This window comes from Osmia lignaria, chromosome 11 (genome assembly GCF_051020975.1).
Source record: "Osmia lignaria lignaria isolate PbOS001 chromosome 11, iyOsmLign1, whole genome shotgun sequence".
NCBI classification, from domain to species: Eukaryota; Metazoa; Arthropoda; class Insecta; order Hymenoptera; family Megachilidae; genus Osmia; species Osmia lignaria.
In genome coordinates, this window is record NC_135042.1 from 3,963,955 (window position 1) to 3,983,339 (window position 19,385).

The following is a 19,385-nucleotide window of genomic DNA, read 5'->3' on the forward strand; positions in this document are numbered from 1 at the left end:
TTCCATTAAACTATCACCATCAAACTTCACGAGGAACCAGCGGATGATGATCCGTCCCTTGTCAAAGGATCGTCGACGATCAGAGTCATTGGTCAAACGGCTAATTGATGTAAAATATTCCGTCAGTTAGGCGAAACTACCCGATGGCAACAGCTTGCCCAGATTACAGTGTAATCACCCGTTAGATATTATTAGAGATCGAATATGATAGGGTATAAAAGTCAATTTGAAGTTTATAGAGTAAATTACCCTTGATGCATTTAATATTAATGGAGAGATTTTAGAAGGTGGGCGTTTAATGATAGCTATAATTTAAGTAGGTTATGTACAAATTTTAGATGAAATTCTGCTAAACTTTGAAAGCTAACTTTTTATCATTTTCGAAAGCGAAGATTGAAGTTGTAGTAAACTAAAATTACTTGAAACTTCCAAACACGTAAAGCTTTCTTAGCGAAAAGATAAGTACTTTCTTTGTACCGCCATTCTTTCCTAATGAAGCCTACTCTGTTAAAATTTCTCTCTCTGTTAAAATTTCTAAGTATACTAATGAAATATCCAACACGAAAGAAAATTTATTTCTGACCCAATCTAGAAGAAACCTTGATCTTCTATGGAACAAAAGATAATGTAGATCTGGTTGTGGTGTTAGACCCTAAGAAAAAGGATGAAAAGTTTACGTCTTGACGAGTTCACGCGAGCATGGACGAGCGAATAGCTATGGGTGCTTTTGGCGAGTGGCCAGCTTGAGTATCTCTCGTGTGTTTGGCAGGATTTGTCTCGACCACTCTGTCCGTTTCTCTTCTCTTCGTTCTTCGTTCTTCTTTGTTTGATTCTGGCCGCTTGACACTGTGTTTCATAGGCCTTTCCCGTCTCTTTCAGATACTCGACGCGTCTGGGTACGTATGTTTGGTTACGAGAAATACTCTCCTGCATCTTCAAGTCGAATGTTTGATGGCGTTCTTCTGTTTAAACATGCACCTCCGGCGAGTAGACCAGTGTCTTCGGTTCTGTACATACAGTCTTGTTCAAGTTCCAATGCAACTGATCGAATTATAAATACGTAAGAGAGATATATCAGATTTTCTGAGATTTTATTTAAAATTAAATTTTTGCAATTTATAAAGATTATGAAAGCTTTCAAATCACTTTTGGATCCTAGAATTGACAAAAATTGTAAAGTAAATTGTTTTTTTATTATAGAAGCTAATTACAAAAATATGTACATGGAATATCTTCCCGTCGAAACATTGGTTATTTTAAGTAATGCAAATTGGTTTCATAATGATTCTGCCATGTATCCATAAATTGCAAAGATACTTAAATTTTCTCGTTTAAATCGGATTTAATCTGTGTGTATTCATGGACTTTCGGTGCGGTGTCGTAATGAATAATGGTCTCAATTTCATTAACATTGTTTCAGAGTTTCTGCAATATTTAGTGCTAACATTAATTGAATTTGCTGTTCAATATTGCTGTAGTATAATTTATAACGTCCCAGACTAAAGAATAAATACGTGGAAATTAAAATTATAATTTATATTTACAGATATTGAAATCAACTTAATTAAAGACATTTCAAAGGAAAAAATTTTTACAAGTTGTCTGTATAGGAAAATATTTTTGAAAGATATCAGAAAATTAAGTAATCATTTACTTAAATCAATGAAGAATATTATGAATCGCATACAATCATATTGTACGATGAAAGCTGGTTTATTTGTGGGATGCATGTTCAACTAGAGCGATAAATAACGAAATATGTCAACCATATATTGTGTAAGAATGCCATAAATCAACCTCACATACATTCTCGATTTAAAGTGATGTACATACCAGTTCAGATACATTTTTCATAAGCTGTCTTATATTTAAATCAATTCATACACGTACAATATGAATGGTATGAGAACATTTCAAAATCAGATCATTCATATTGAATTCAATTTTCACATTTCCAATATAGAATTCTAGAATTATTTACGTTAATCATAAATATTCTCCTTTAAAATATGGAATGATTTTCATCGTGGAAAAGTTTATTTCAAATAGTATAAGGTATTATACAAAATCACTTGTATCAATCTATTTCTCTAGGAACCATTCTATCGTTAGATTATAAACTAGCTTCAGCTTTATAATCATTTAGTTACAAATGTACCGTTGTAGGTGTTTCGAACCACGAACCCTAACAATAGATCGAGTTTCCAAATACTCATCAATCTGAGCAGTAACCGTATCGAATACAGTTTAATTTCAGTGATTAAACGACAATCGATGCTTTCTATGGGGAAACAAGAATAGGATTACGTAAATGCCATGAGCAATTTATCACGTAACATCACTAACCCGTCAGTAGAATAAATCAATGTTTATCAGACCCCAATTTACAAATATAAACGTGTTCCTTATGGATCCTAAGGTACTCCATTAGCGTGTAAAATTGTTGGTACGTTCATAGTTGATTTCGATCGAAAATAATTTTTTATAATTTTAAATGTCAAAATGCCACAAAATTGGAAAGGTTTTTTTTTATATTCAAGCAACTCTATAACGAAAATCCTGTTTCATTTTTCTTGTTCATCGATTTCATCTTGCATAGTTCGCTGCACACTATTTTATCCAAACCTCTTAGCGAGCGGATTAGTTCGTTTCTTGGGTTATTAAATTCGACGATGCTGAATTTACCGGCACCACGATCTCTCGCGTAAGATATCCGCTCGTAAAGCGATCGTGCAATAAATTACCGTGTAATGTTTCCGCGCCGTGCTGTTTTAAGAAAGTTCTGCCAAGTCGGCGCAATAGAAAAACACCATAAATTCATATCGATTTCAAGGGACATCCTCATTGATTGCACAAACGACGACAGTGCTCGAGGATGACCATGTCGTCGTCGAAATCACTGAAGACTAAATTTTTTACACACTCCTAACTTATAAAAAATAAGAAAAAATTAGGTTTGAAAATTTTATCCATGTTTATTGTAAAATTATTAATTTTTAAATAATAATTAGTATCTAATATAGTAGATATATGAATACTTAACAGCAATTGTCAAAGTAGCACGTTAACCGCGTATCATGTCTGGCGTCTGATTTATTATTGACCTGTATCACTTATTCCTAGCTGATTCGTCGCTCGAATGACAGACGTTCATCATATCTATGAAACCTTCATGTACCCATTTTTATCAATCCTTAAGCTTCAGTGTGATATGCCATGTCAAATGGCATATGTGATATTTTTATATCATAAAATTGTGTCAAATTAGTTGATAGTTCTAGCATCAAAATTTAGTAAAACGGAAACTACTTATATGTTGAATTGGAGGGAGGTGTTAAATGACCAACTCGTACCATAGTAAAACCCAACGTCTTAAATGAGGGCTCATAAAAAATAACCAAAGTTTCTCTTGGTAACGTAAGCTCTGTTATAATATATTCCACGAACGTCCCCTATCTCACAGCCTCGTCGATCGCCGAAAAATCCCTGGCTATAATGCACCGCGTTCTCTGCATCCGCGAAATGACAGATTTTCATATCACGCGGCCGGATTCACAACGAACCCCATCGCGTTTTTATTTTTTTATTTTTACCTCCCTTCTGCCGCGTGCCGGGCGATTTTTTTCTCCTCTACCATCGTTGTTTTCGCTCAAGCTTCCGTAGTAATTCAATTTGTCACGCAGACGGAAGTTTTGATAACATCCTTCCGCTTGATTTGTACGTTTCATAGAGGGATGAACGATAGAACAAAAAGAGGGATAAAAAAAAAGAAAGAAAAATTCTCTGACCGAGGATGCAACACAATGCCCAGTGGTGCCCTATCGATTTTTGTCGTGGCCTGCTTTATGTCATCGTTACTCTTTCTTCTTTCCCTTTTTCTTTTTTTTTTTTTCGGCACCGGTAATTGAACTGCAACCCTGATTTTAACGAACTTCCGCGAGGGCATTATTCCAGGTTAAAATAATATCCAGGACGAACAGTAAAGTGCTTGGTATTTTTGTAAAGTAGATTATTCAGCTTTTTAGGATGAGTGCGAGTATCCGAGTCTCGGGTCCGATCGGGTGAAATCGGGTCGGGCCACCCTTTACCATGTTACCACCTTTCGTTTGTATTTCTCTTCCCTTTTTAGGTGTAAAATAGTGTGTACCGAACACGGTTTCTCGTAGCTCTTGAAAATTACGGTGTTGGAGGGGATCGGTTAACAGCGAATCGAATGAAAATGGAAATGAAATCGAGGTTTCGTTCGACGAAATTTGTTTGAAATCCAGTTCGAATCGAACAAGTTTTTGACTATTTCTCGTGAACACAGTGCAATATCGTGTCGTAATTAATTTATTCGGATGATGACGTTGAAGCTTAACAAATAGTGAAACGTAATCCTTTCTGTTTCAGTACTTTTTATAAATGGTAGAAAATAACGATTGTAATTTTATTTCAAGTAATTTCTGTCAATTTTTAATAAAAGTAAAAATATTAATTCTCAAATTTTTAGTGGGTTATTTATCTGAATTGTTAAAATTTAAATTTCGATTTTTCATTAAACGTAGAATTAAAAGTATTTTGTAGTCTACCCTTAAAATTCATATTCCAACTTTTGTTTTTTATTACATATCGTGGTATTATAAAAACATACTCGTATTTTATTAATACGTTATCCTTGCCAATTAAACTTCTGTTTTTATTCCTGATGTTTACAATGCTTCTGATTTATAACTTGCAATTCGTCTACAATCATTGAATATTTGAGGAACGGTAAATGGAGTTTTTCGAGAAAACAAAGAATTTGCATTTGTCTATTTGTTCACGTGGAATGCATACATCATCTCGATTCGTAACAACAAATCACGCTTGCCGGCAGAGAAATCTAAATAAATACGCACGAAATGAATGACCATAAAAGAAAATATATCGTAAGAAAAATAATTTAAAAACCGCAAATAAAAAATACATTAATTAAAGGCCATAAAACTATCGAAGGAGTACAAATGAAATATGGTACCACTAATACTAATATTTCTGGCGTGCAACGAAGACAGAAGAGACGGTAATTGGATGTCGTTTCCGTCAACCTAAAGAACACTATCCCAGCGGAAGAGGCTGGAAGAATCCCTAAGGGAAAGCTTCTCTGGTCGCTGCTTATAGACGGTGATTTGTTGATCGATGTGGTTGGCAGGCGTGGTGCAATGCGGTTATCCTGTCTTTTCTCAACCCTCGCTTCCGGCCTTCCTCTTTTCCCTGCTGGTCCTTACCTCTATCATTCCCCTTCCTAGAATTAGATGGAAAAACAACCGGACCATCCGTATCATTAACCGTCACGGCTTTAGCGTAATTAAACTACTACAGTGATGTCCAAAGTTCGATGGTGTTATGGTCAGGTTTAGCGATTGAACCTGACCGGGTTGGAACAAAGCATGGGTAATTCTACCTGTATCGATTGGAAACCTCGTCAAGCGTGAAATGTATAATCTTCGTCGTCGATAAAGACCTCCTTCGGTTCGATGGAAATTCCTGGATATCGATCGTGATCCAATAGATGCTGATCAACGTAGGAATTACTGATGAATAGTGTTTTTATCCACGAATTTTATTCGAGAGATAATTCCAAAATTATTGTTTTAACTATGTATGGGAAATCCAAGAAGAATAAGCCATATTTCTTATTGAAATATTTCTTGATGAAAACGTTTCACGAATTTGTCTTCAATTTCGTAGCTTAACTCGTTACTCGAAGGTTCGCCATTCGTTCACGCTTCTCCTCTTTACCCCTGTTAATCAATGAAAGCTTAACTTCTCCCAGGAGTCGGAAGTCGAATTCGTTCCCTGTCTCGTTTATTGTACGTAATGCGTCTTCGCGAGCTATTGGCTGGAAAAGGAGCGTTGTTAACGTTACTCACTATTATTGTTAACCGAATTCGACGCGGAACGGTACAAACTACGCTATGTGTATCCATCTGGAGAGGAAAGCATTTCGTTCGAAAGCGTTGTCGCGATCGAATTTACCGCGTTTTCTCGTTCCCTGTTGCTTTCACGTGCGAGGAGGCTGTCTCGCCACAATGAGCACGCGAATATAATAGATCGACTTCAAGATGAGACGACGTCAGGAACGAGGCGGAATCTCGAGCAGTGCGACAGGAATTTCTATACATCCGGTTGGCAGCCGTCTCTCCAGCAGGATTGTAATTTCAACATTCGCTCCCTTAACCTCCTCCTTTATCCTTCCCTCCAACCAACGATTCACTTTTCATTCTTTCCCTATCTTACTACCCCTTATTGGGAGGATTTTATGCAACGAAATCATCTTTGCCCTTTATTGTTACCCTTATCGTTACCACCTCGTTCTTCCTCAACGTCTGTCTGTAACGTTATCAGCAACCATTTCTACCATTGTCACGAAACTTTTCCAGATTTCCACCCTGAGTTTTCACCCTCTCTCTCTCTCTCTCTCTCTCTGGTTATAATACACGTATATCTTGACGAAAGATTAACAGTCGTTTCATTTCTGTTTTTACGAAACTTCCCTTGAAACCAGATTGTCGCCCTTTCGTCTTTCGAGGGTACTCGAAACACGCCCTTTGTCAGGGAGAATTATGACAGCTTTCAACATTCGTGCCGGAATTAATGCGGAAGTTTCGTACGGTGGAGTATCGATACTTGGTCGTAGGATGTTGGCAAAGTTTCCACGTAATTCCAGGTAATGCGAGCTGCATCTTATGCTTCGTGGAATATTTTAAGCACTTATATTGTGCACCTTGTACTCGTGTTGAGAACGTGGATTACGATGATGGCTTGTCTGCTGCATCAGAATTTCTGAATGAAACGCTGCAGGAAGGTGGAGAATAATTAAGAAAAGGGTTACTTAGGAAATAATTGTTTCGAATTTAATTTTTCACTGATTAGGTTATTCTATTCAAGAAAATTCAGATACTGGATCAGAACATAAACTATTCATTATCCCTCTTATATTTGCATTATTATTTAATTGCCTGATAAAAATTGTTGAATGCATGTATTACGGTTTGAATACGTTCAGCAAGGGTTTAGTAAAAAGGGAACATCTGAATAAGCTTTTGGAAAATGCTTTTTTATCTTCAAAGCTCTCCATTGTATGGAACTAGAAAACATGATCCCCAAAGTGGAGATAAGTGTGCAAGGAGAACTCTGATGTTGCTCCGGTTAAATGAGGTCGTACGCCACAAAAATGGCTTCTTCGAAATTTTATGAAAATTACAGTAATGTATCTGATTCGTTGTGTGCTATTTACAGAAAATTATGTTTGCGTGCAACATTTAAATAGATATAACGTTTTTACAGATGATTCCATCATAATATTCTTAATTTAAATATTAAAAAGATTAATAAAATTTATTTAGCTGTTTCATGAGTAGCTAAATCAAAATTATTTTTGGTATTTTTATATTTTCTAACTGATGCGCTTAATGAGTTCATTCTTAGTTTTCCCATGGTAAAAACGTTTCACCCCCATTACAATTCGATTCACCCTATGATCTATGAAACACTCTATCTCTCCGCAACTTTCTCCATAGCTTCCGGTATTTCGATACGTCGCAAACCTTTCAATCGTAAACGGTGGATGGTGAAGCGTAAAACAACGATGGCGTATAGTGGACCGGGTCTCAGCTCATACGTGTTCTGAATATTTTACGAGCCCCATGTTCTCCCACGAAAATCCGAATAGAGAGAACAGAAAGAAATGGTCCCCGGGAATCAAGGGTATAGGGTCGTTTCTCGACGAGCCAGGTTGGTGCTTGTTGTTGGAAAAAGCGAGCTACTATGGATTTGGGGGAGGGTTGTTCAAATTGAAAACGAACCGTGGGTCAATCTCTTTGTCAATTCGTTCGAACCATTCGAAGGGTGCGTGTGTATAATGGAATTTGCGAAAGAAAGTTACAGGAAAGTGGTTGTAGCTCGTTCGGACGACGGATTCAAACTTTTTACCAGGGATCGTCTTTCGTACTGGAATAAGTAATAGGGGGAAAAAAAAAAAAATGTAACGGACGATGATGCGAGGCCGTGAATAACCGATGCCCTGAAAGAGCCACGTGTGCCAAAGCACCGTCTTAAAAGACGCGTTTACGAGCCATAGAGGATAACCGTTGGAGCGTGCGAGAATCCGGATCAATTGGCCTTCTACGTTGGTCCATTCAGACGCCTCGAACGACGCCGCGACGCCGTTGCGAAAGAACGGACAATCACGTGGAATGAACTGTGAACTCTGAGAACTCCTTTTCTTCATCTTCGTCACTATGCGTTGCCTCTCGCGTCAACGCTGCACTTGGATATTACTGATGTCTGATTTATCGTTGACCAATACTACTTGTTCATAGAATGCTTGACGTTTAAGCACGATAATTGGTATCAAGTTTAATCCTATTGATGAACTATTTATATAGGCATTTTCTTCAACTCTTTACCTTTAAATTGATGTATCATAAGTGATATTTTGTGACACTTGTATGTCATAAAATTATGTCAGATATCCCCCTGTGGCTGGGGGGTTTAGAATACAGCCACGGTATCCCCTGCCTGTCGTAAGAGGCGACTAAAAGGGGTCGCAAGAGAAAGACAGGAAAGAAGAATAAAAAGTAGGGAAATAATGTAAGGAAAGAAAATGTAACGAGCAAAGCGAAAATGTAACATTTTATTTTATACTCCGTGGTTTTCAATTTGGTACAGTTTCAAATGTCTTATTGATTGTTTATTTATATTAATGTCAATGGATGAAGTGGTATAATCCAGTCGGACAGATATCATGAATACCATTTAGGGAAACTGATAGGGTACATAGGATAATTTCAATATTGATTATCAAATTAACCCAGTATCAGTCAATATCAATTCGAATTCGATATTGTGTGGAATATAATTCTAACATAGAAATAGGATCAAATAACGATTATATGGACAACTGAGGAGATCTATTTTATATTACTAAATCAATAAAAAAATAGAGATTAGCTCTTTTAACAATGCAGGAATGAATTAAATTAAAATATTATTTTTTTAAAAAGTATTTATTTGTCATACAAAATTTTATACATTTATTTTCAAATAAAATACTTCTAAGTCTCGCAATCATTTTCAATGATTCTCAATTAAATAGCTAATAATTATCTTTTGATATTAATTATGATCTCATTTATTTCTAAAGAGCTTGTTGAATTTGACCATTCTGATTAGTGCAACATTTGAAATTCACTCGCGATCAAATAAGTTTGTCAACAACAGTATTATACAAATGAATCGCAAGCAACGCAAATGAAGCGTTTGCTTGAATTTCTAGTTCAAAACTTGTACGGTTTCATTCAGAACATGGAAAACAGTCGTGAAATTCCGGTCACGCTGGGGAAAATTAATCGTTCCCTTTAATGTCCCCAGACGTTAACATTCGACAAAGGAAAAACATGGCGTATCGTTTTCGAATAACAATGCAAACATATATCTGAACACACGAGGAAACAGGGCACATGGTTTCCTGAAATTGGCGACATTTAACCTTAGATCGTGTCGTCTAAACACTTCAAGTACATAGCTTGACGCAGCGGGGCGAATCACTTATGCGCATGCTTTCAAGGCAGTATGTTGCATTTCCCTGGTAGAGAGCGTAATCCCGGTCGTTCGACTCGCACGATCGCGCAATTCGTTCTCAAGGAATGCGTTGTGCACCCAGTCTGACTGACTGTGTGGGTGTTGGAGCGTTGGGGGTGCAACGTCGTCTTTATCACCGGCGTAAATTCGATGCGCTCACGGCTGATTTCAATTCTGCTCCCTCCAAAGATATATGCGTCTCGGTTCAGTGATGTTCGACTGGACGATAGATTTGACGTGAATAATTACGATGAGGTATAGGCCTGAAATTGAATCCAAGTATATTTCAAGTAAGTTTGAAATTTTTATTAAAAAAGGCACCACGTTATATTTTTCTGGTTGCTGGTACGTTTTGCTTTGAAGTATGCGAGCAATTTAACAAATCTTGAGTAATTTAACATCACGGGAACTTCAGTTAATATTGGTCAGATTAGTATGAAACTCGATGCGAAACATCCAAACTCGATCCGAGTATTACCATTTCACTCCCCAGCTTGCTGTTCCAGCAAGTCGATATTTAGCGTTCAGGGATAATTCTAGAACTCTGATAACTTTGATATGCTTTCATCTGACCAAAATTTAAAAAAGTATAAAGTATTTTTGAGTATGCAAATTATAATTAATTCAAATTCAACCGTACTAGAAATACCAGAGAAATTTGTGATGTTTAAGTTATTATAAGTTGTATAATATTATAGATCAAGGGGTTAATTTAACTTTTCCTTAATTTCTCATTATTTTTATCAACGTTTAATCTATGGACAGATTAATTATCTTAATACACTTGATTCGAATAATACCGTGGCCTATTTTGTAAAGTGACTTTGCAAGATGGTTAAACTGTTAGCTGAACGGTGTACATTTATTTTTTTGAAGGAACATAAATACTGTAGTAATGAATTACTTCCTTATCAAACGAGCTTTTAAATTACATAACCGAGGCACGTTATAACATTGTAAATATGTACTTCTCGCGTAATTATCCTTCGAAGATGAGCAACTTATACATAAGATTGAAATAAGGAGCATCATTTATACCGAAATGAAATATAAATCTCTTTTAAGTCGTACGTACGCTCAAAGGTACATTTACATTCATTTTTCACTAAGAAATTTGTAAGATGATCTTTTCATAACTAATTAAAGACATCTCTGTTCTGTGTAATACATAATCTACTTAAATCTCTTTGATATCGTATCAAGTTCTTTTCACTTCTTGCATTCTAAAATAAGGGTGCTTAACCTTTTAAAATAAAATCGTCCATTGTATTTAAAATAGCAATTTCAATTCTCAATTGGAAAATGGCTTTTTCTAAATTACTTTCAATATTAATATCTTCAAAATTAAGAGTTCTGAGGAATTCCTTCTTACCCTATATCACCATTGTTCCACTTATTCAACTTTCTCTAATTAGATTAAAACTAATTAGAAATTTCATTATTCAACGCTAAACGTAGATACCAAAATACTTTGAAATTTTTTTCAAGATGTGATTTTGCAATCAAAAATATTGAATTGAAATTGTTGCTCCCTCCATGGTCCGCCGTCAGAGGGTTAAACAAATTGTATATCCTCGATTGATTCCACGAATGTATTGTAACATTATACAGTATAGCATCGACTGAACTTGTGGATGGGTGCATTAGAATGGCTGAAAGTCGGTCATTGATAGGAGCCCGGTAACTTCGTAATATGCCATGGCATGAAACGAGACTTCTCCAGAACGGATCCATTTCGCGCGGTAACAGCTAAAGTCATCGCATCGGTTCGATACACCGGTATCGGTGCACTTTTTCGCGCGACATAACTCTTTTAAATTCTCTTCCGGCCCGGGAAACTTTGGGAAATTCGTGTCACGGCTCGGTGAGGCTGCGGCCGTATTGTACGCCTGCTTGGAACTACTTCTATTGCCTTGTTACTTTTTAAAAATAACATTCAACTCGGTAGTTCTTTCTTTTATCGTCAGAGAACGGTTGTTGTACGTTTGCCCCCATCTCGTCGTACACGAAGGTGTACGTTGTACCATTTTTAATGGACAACCCAACGAACTGACAAGAATAAGAAATACTTTAATGTTTCTTTACCTTCGTTTATCTTTGACAAAGTAATTCAACATTTTTGGGGTACGTTCATTACTATGGAGCAGGTCATCAGTGAAAAAGGAGTCTCTTTCACTACATTCATTATAATACGTTGCATTTGTAGTGTTAAAATTGTCTCGTTTTTATTCTATTTTCAATTACCCTTCTTTTAAATTATTTGTTGCCAAAAATAATTCGTGAATTTTGAGTTATTAATTGTGTTTCAAGTAGTGATTCTAAACTTTTGGCCAATAGTGTGAATTTTTATCACTTATACGGAGAACTACCCAAGTGTTACACTCACTTATTAATAAAACTTTGCCAGCTTGTAGAGCTCGTCGAGCTGAACACGCCTATACCCCCTTTTAGGGGCAGACGGCTAATTGTTTAAAAGATATTAACAATTACAGTTAGTTACTCCTTACATTCTAAAGTATGACAAACTCACGCATACAACTCTCAATCTAGAGATCCACGGTTCAAATCCTTGGTGCCCAACATTTTTTTCTTTTTATTAATGATAATTTGTCTCTTTTTGAATAACTATTACATAAAAATTATCATAAAAAAAAAAAAAAAAAAATTGGGAACCAAGGATTTGAACCGAAGACCTTTAGATTGCGAGTCATGGATCCACTCCGTGGTTAAACACATGACTCGCAATCTAAAGGTCCTCGGTTCAAATCCTTGGTTCCCAATTTTTTTTTTTTTTTTTTTATGATAATTTTTATGTAATAGTTATTCAAAAAGAGACAAATTATCATTAATAAAAAGAAAAAAATGTTGGGCACCAAGGATTTGAACCGTGGATCTCTAGATTGAGAGTTGTATGCGTGAGTTTGTCATACTTTAGAATGTAAGGAGTAACTAACTGTAATTGTTAATATCTTTTAAACAATTAGCCGTCTGGCCCCAAACACTCTACCTCTCCGCAACTTCCTCCATAGCTTCCGGTATTTCGATACGTCGCAAAAGGGGGTATAGGCGTGTTCAGTTCGACGAGCTCTACAAGCTGGCAAAATTTCATTAATAAGTGAGTGTAATTCTTGGGTAGTTCCCCTTGTTAAACGATAATCGAACAGCCCTTGGAAAATTTTTCACCCTTATAAGATCTCAATTAACCGAGCCGTGTGACCCAAGTCGAAAGTGTTGCCAACTCTCGTGCCACGTGAATTCCCAAAGGAACGAGCGGCACGTTACACAACTAAGCGTTGAAAGCAGCGAAGCAATCGAGTTCTTACGAAAGGTAAGGATCGCGAAAGCTCTTCAGTTTCGGAAAGTTCGGTGTAGAGGTGAACATGCCCTTGCAGTTCCCGCGGTACACCGGAAGATACCGAAGGAGGGGAACGCAAGGATTCGTGGGATCTGACCTGACCGCTTATCGAACGTGGTTAGCGGTAACAGCCACTCTCGGTTTATCCCTTAGGACACCGTACGTCGTCGAAGACTACCCGACTTTGCCAACGTATTGTACCTTTGTGCCAGTAAAATGCTCTTGTCTCCCTCTTTCCTTTGATTCTCTCTCTTCTTGCGTTTTCAAATGTCCACCCTCTTCCAGGAATATCGATAGGATCTCAATCGATGGACAAAGAATATCTTAACTCGAATAGAACTTTCCAAATGTATTATATTTTTGAAAAGGGGAAGAAATATTTAATTCAGTCCGACCCGACTTGATTCGAAGCTCAGGTTCCCGCACACCCCTAATTTTAACTAATAAATAAAGGGTATTTCAAGTGAAATAGTATTTTCCAAATATAAAAAAGTGATCAAAGTGTTAATTAATCTGTATGAATATTCCTTAATTCTCCAATTTTCCAAATTTCCTCCAAAGCATAACAAGATAACTACCAAATAAATTATTCATCAAGTCTCATCAATCTCCTATTATTCCCTCCATACACACATGACGAACAGTTTTTACTAGAAAGGCCGTTGATTGGCCACCTCCGGCGTGGAACGTTGTTATCATTGGACGTGGAGTGTTGTGCGTGTGTAAACCAATGAACGCAGAGGGAAATGTGGAGAATCTGCACACAGAGCCGTACGTCACGACACGAGACGTCGCCCTGGACAAATGGGATTCGTGCCGTGCCATTGACTGCGCCCGACGTACGGACAGATTAGCGTTAATGTGTTTTGTTACCCTCCGAACTCGGTTTCAAGCCCGTACCAACTAGGTATGTGTGTGGATCCACGTGAATTTTCGCCGCTGGACGAAGTCGAGACATCGTCCGTGAAATTAGTCGGGCAAAGATCCCGTGACCTTCGAACTTGCTTCGAGGAGGATTCGTTCCGAAAGAAGAGTATCCGGTGCAAGAAGAGAAAGGCTTATCCGTTATCCGAGGGTATCGCGAGAGGTACACGTGTTTCCACGCGAGGAAAACAACTCCCGAAGGATCGTTAAGTTTAATTGCAGCCGATATTGCAAGCACGACATTTCTATTCTCACTGGCTATCGGCGAAACCGGGATTACCTTGGGTTATCGTATTTGCTGTTTCAGGATTTTTGCGCAGCGACCTCTTGTGAAATTGAAAGGATAAACCAGGGATTTAATGGACTCTCGATGAATCGATGGGAAGAAAATTTGTTCGTATTGAATCTTTCTCTAGTAGGAAATGATTCTTTCATAATTTTGATATTTCTTAGATTCTGATCAATTGATATGATAGATAGATTCGCTTCAAATTGAAAACTGATAACATACTTATTCCTCAATGTATATTTTCCTTGATTAATTAATTACGATTATTCTTATATTATGTATTTCTAAAAACTTCATATCTGAATATTGAACTCGATTTTAATTGAATACAGAATGTTGCGTTTGAACTTCGCTTGTAATTTCAAATCGAGTATTATTACAAACTAATTTTCGTTTGACGTTCGATTCAGATGAAAGTTTATTAAGCCGGATGAAATAGTCCGATTGATGAAAGGTTGCTAGAATTATTGATGGTATTGTTGACGGAGTTCCGATTGGTATGTTATCGATTATTGCTCTACTAGATAACCCATCAATAAAATAAAAAGTAAATACGATATATTATATAAAGAAAGATAAGAAACAAAATTAATTATAAATCGACTTGACATACATCTCCCGTGAAATCTTCCCCTTCATTTTATTTCAAGCAAGTCTCCAAACTAAAATTATCATTTCCCCTTCTACAAAGAGTAATCCAAATTCTCGTCGCAGTCACGAGCGCTCAGTTTAAAATCACTGCCAGATGAATGAAAATTGCAAATTAGCGTGTTAGTGTAACCCTTAGGTAAATCTCATGTGCTGTTTCTTCTATTTCTTTTCGTTCTTAATACACGAATAATTTTTGGAGGCTTGTTTCTACACTTAATCCGCTTTCCGTTGGCTAGGATGTCCCTGTTGGGGCTCATAATGAGCCAGGTTTCACAACAAGGAAACAGGGTGCAGGTATGCGAGCAAAGACATCCAGTGAATTTCTGCTTGAAACTCGCAAATTAACTCACAGTAGAATCAGCCGACGAGCCCGTTCTTTTATTTGTGACATACACAATTTTCCTTCCTTTCAGGAATCTACCATCCACCATGTTTCAACCTCTCTTTTTGCCTGCACGCTTCCTTGCCAACCAACCACCAGCCATTTCGAACCCCTTGAGAATCGTGTAACGAGCCAGAGTGTACGGGAACGAGATAATATAAGCCACGCACGAGCACGGTATATACACCGACGAATTCTTGGCTGAAATTTACAAAGGACCGACGACCGAGAATTAATCTCGCACGAACCGGAAACTAGGCAAGGCTCGCTCCTTCGCTTTTTGTCCCCTGATGTAATACTTTCCCTCGCCCGTAAGTTCAATTTTCTATTTATCATTGTGAGCTTTCCTTCGATCCTCACGAATCACGTTTACCTACTTCCTTTCCATTATGTATTTAATATCCATTTTTGTATTTTTTATTTTTTTAATCCTTTCATTTTTAGAACAATACCAATCCTCTAAAAGTACTTTGCAGTAATATCATGGAAACTTCAAAAAATCCTTTAAGGAGATCTATGAATCTTGTTGGAAACTTTTGTATCTTGTTAAAGAACAATTTCAATGCGATCTCAAAATATAAATCATAAGTTTGGTGAGTAATAATTTTTTATTTTTTATTTCAAGACTATTGTAATTTACACTTTTTATTTTTTTCATCTTTTATTAGTAATATGGAGATATTGCATATCTTTTATTAAACAATAACAGGTCATTCAGTTCTGAATAAAAATATAATAAATCTTTCTTTTTATTAGATTCTACAAAGCAAAAGGATAACATTATTTTACATCTTTAAGTTCATTTAACAATAGTTCGAGTATTAATCAAGGAAATGTTGATTTAATTGATGGAAGAAGGAAGCTTAGAGAAGAGAAAAGGTAAAATGGAATTTTTTGAGCAATTTTAATTTCCTGAGTCGACTGTAATCGATAAATTTTCCGGTTCCTTCCAGGTAAAGGGTATCTTTAGAAACTTTTCACGATCGTCGTTCGAGCTTGCAATATTCCGTATTATGCTGTCACCATAAGGGAAAAGCTTGAGAAATTTTTTACTACGTTTACTGGAAATTTCTTCGTAATTTTTCTAACGTAAATTGAAATCTGTAACTCCTGTTTGCTTATGTTACACCGTGCTGAAGATTTAAGAAACTTTCTTCAGAATAAACTGCGAATTGTGCACTGAAGTGTCCTATAATGTCAGCTCGTTCGAAATATTGAAATTCCTATAGACTTTGTAAACGGACGTGTCTCCAACTAAAGAGAATCTATTAAGGTGTATCCCATGACAATATCGTGCACCGTTTTAGTATTCATGGCACTTCACGTTCCATTCAGACTTTCTCAAACATCAGGAAGTTTGCTTTCCAAAATCAAGAGTGTCCTCGGTAAGAAGCGCGCTGCAACGAAGAATCTAGGAATTTTGTAAAATGTTTGAAGAGAAGGATATTTACGCTTCGACCAGAGACAGATTCGACTAAACAAGCTGGAACATCCATTAAGTTAAAGAAACAGTGAACAGAATTTTTAAAAATATTTATAATAATGTGTTTTTAACAGAGCAACAACAAGCTTTTCCAGTTTCTAGTATTCAGTGTCGATGTATTGTACTTAATGTTAGTACCTAAAGCTCAAAATAGTCCCTAACAAATATTATAACTGACCCAAAATAAGTAAATTCATAACCAAGATTCTAAAAATCAAAATTAGCAGTAATTTTTTAATTTTAAGTTACAAACACAGTGTAATTGCGCCCCACAAGTCAAAATAATCGAGCCTGATCTACCAGTCCCTCTTCTTTTATAATTTAGTCAAAACCAGTATGTACAAGACCGAAAAATTATTAATATAATTGTAAGACAAACTTGTATTCACTTCATGCATGTTAATGTTAGTAAATAAATCATTTTGAAAAAGCAACTTTATTATTTTATCCCTCGTTATGAGCCAAAGTTCAACCTTTCCAGTTATTAATTATTTTATCCCTCTTTATTATTTTATCCTTTTTAAACTTTAGAGAGAATTGCCGGGGTCTCTGACACCCCAAGATGATATTTTGTCGTTGCGCATCGTTGCCGGGGTTCCTGATACCCCAAAATGATATTTTCGCGTTGCGCGGAAAGTCCCCGGGGTTCCTGATACCCCAAGATGATATTTTCGCGTCGCGCAAATGGTCGCCGGGGTTCCTGATACCCCAAGATGATATTTTCGCGTCGCGCAAACGGTCGCCGGGGTTCCTGGTACCCCAAGATGATATTTTCGCGTCGCGCAAATGGTCGCAGGGGTTCCTGATACCCCAAGATGATATTTTCGCGTCGCGCAAACGGTCGCCGGGGTTCCTAATACCCCAAGATGATATTTTCGCGTTTTGCAGAGTCGCCGGGGTTCCTGATACCCCAAATTGATATCTTGTTGCGCAGAGAGAGTCGCCGATGTTCTGGGGTCCCTGACACCCCGGATGCCACAATATTGATATGCAGGGTATTACCTGTGCATTGGGGTCCCTAACACCCCACACCATATACGTACATATAGCGCAATTTAACACGCGTTGTATCTATCTTTTCAAATTGTTTACGTAACTTATTCCTAGTTATTTATTATTTTATTTCTTTTTACGACCCTCGCATGTACCACCTCCTTGTACCTGTATTCGCGTATACTTATATATGTACCAGTATTCCTTACATCCCCGCAACTTTTACATCTCTGCATCCCTAACATCCCTGCCTTCCTTATATCATTGCATCCCTTACATCTCTGCATTACTTTCATTATTTTATTCCACTTTATGAGCCTCGCAGAAACCACCTCCTTATACATCCCTGTATCTGTTAGGACCCTGCATCCTTTCCATCCCTGTATCTCCTACGTCTCTGCTTCCTTTACATCCCTGTATCTCTTTGGGTGGATACTATTATCATCCCTACATACTTTTCATCCCTACATACTTTTCTTCCCTACATTCCTTTCTTCCCTACATTCTTTTCATCCCTACATTCCTTTCATCTCTACATTCCTTTCGTCCCTACATTTCTTTCTTCCCTACATTCCTTTCTTCCCTACATTCCTTTCTTCCCTACATTCTTTTCATCCCTACATACTTTTCATCCCTACATACTTTTCATCCCTACATTCCTTTCTTCCCTACATTCTTTTCATCCCTACATTCCTTTCATCTCTACATTCCTTTCGTCCCTACATTTCTTTCTTCCCTACATTCCTTTCTTCCCTACATTCTTTTCATCCCTACATTCCTTTCTTCCGTACATTCTTTTCATCCCTACATTCCTTACATCTCTGCATCCCTTATAATAAATATATTATAAAGACTGCTTCGAGTAAAGGTAAGTAAAGGTAAGTTAGTTAGCAAAAATTTCGAAAAAACAGCGCCCCCTAGCGGCAAAAATGTGAACTAAAATCTCGATGTTCGATCAGCGCCATCTGGTTTCGGAAAAAGGAACTAAACCATACACCATTTTTGGCCCTCTAGCGGCAAAAATGTGAACTAAAATCTCGATGTTCGATCAGCGCCATCTGGTTTCGGAAAAAGGAACTAAACCGTGCACAATTTTTGGCCCTCTAGCGGCAAAAATGTGAACTAAAATCTCGATGTTCGATCAGCGCCATCTGGTTTCGGAAAAAGGAACTAAACCATGCACAATTTTTGGCCCTCTAGCGGCAAAAATGTGAACTAAAATCTCGATGTTTGATCAGCGCCATCTGGTTTTGGAAAAAGGAACTAAATCATACACAATTTTTGGCCCTCTGGTGGCAAAAATGTGAACTAAAATTTCGAGGTCCGGTCAGCGCCATCTGGTGGCGGAAAAAGGAACTAAATTTATTAAAAAATGGACATTATTAAATATTTATTAAGGTACATTAGAGATGCAGGGATGTAAGGGATGTAAGTGATGTAAGGGATGCAGGGATGTAAGGGATGTAAAGGATGCAGGGATGTAAGGGATGTAAGTGATGTAAGGGATGTAAGTGGTGTAAGGGATGTAAGTGATGTAAGGGATGCAGGGATGTAACGGATGCAGTGATATAAAAAATGCAGGGATGTAATGAAGATAGAGATGTAAGAGATGCAGAGATTTAAGGGATATAGGGATGTAAAGTATGTAGGGATGTGAGGGATGTAGGGATGTAACGGATACAGTGATATAAAGAATGCAGGG

At 37.1% G+C, this 19,385-nt stretch overlaps 1 protein-coding gene and 1 long non-coding RNA gene across 8 annotated transcripts in view; both read left to right on the forward strand.

Annotated features, from left to right (window-relative positions):
- The window catches only part of LOC117604164 (uncharacterized), a 53,840-nt gene extending 36,581 nt beyond the window's left edge, over nt 1-17,259 (forward strand). Inside the window, exons 1-6 of one of the 6 annotated variants that reach the window (XR_013063070.1) lie at nt 4,628-8,616; nt 9,397-9,896; nt 15,239-15,518; nt 15,652-15,800; nt 15,964-16,086; nt 16,161-17,259. This is a non-coding gene — a long non-coding RNA (uncharacterized LOC117604164). Of the gene's footprint in view, nt 1-4,627; nt 9,897-14,192; nt 14,279-14,378; nt 15,120-15,238; nt 15,519-15,651; nt 15,801-15,963; nt 16,087-16,160 lie in introns of those variants that run through there. The other 5 variants (XR_013063069.1, XR_004581395.2, XR_013063071.1 and 2 more) reach the window with 5 other exon arrangements.
- The window catches only part of Sol1, a 362,434-nt gene that overhangs the window by 287,900 nt on the left and 55,149 nt on the right, over nt 1-19,385 (forward strand). The window lies entirely within an intron of this gene.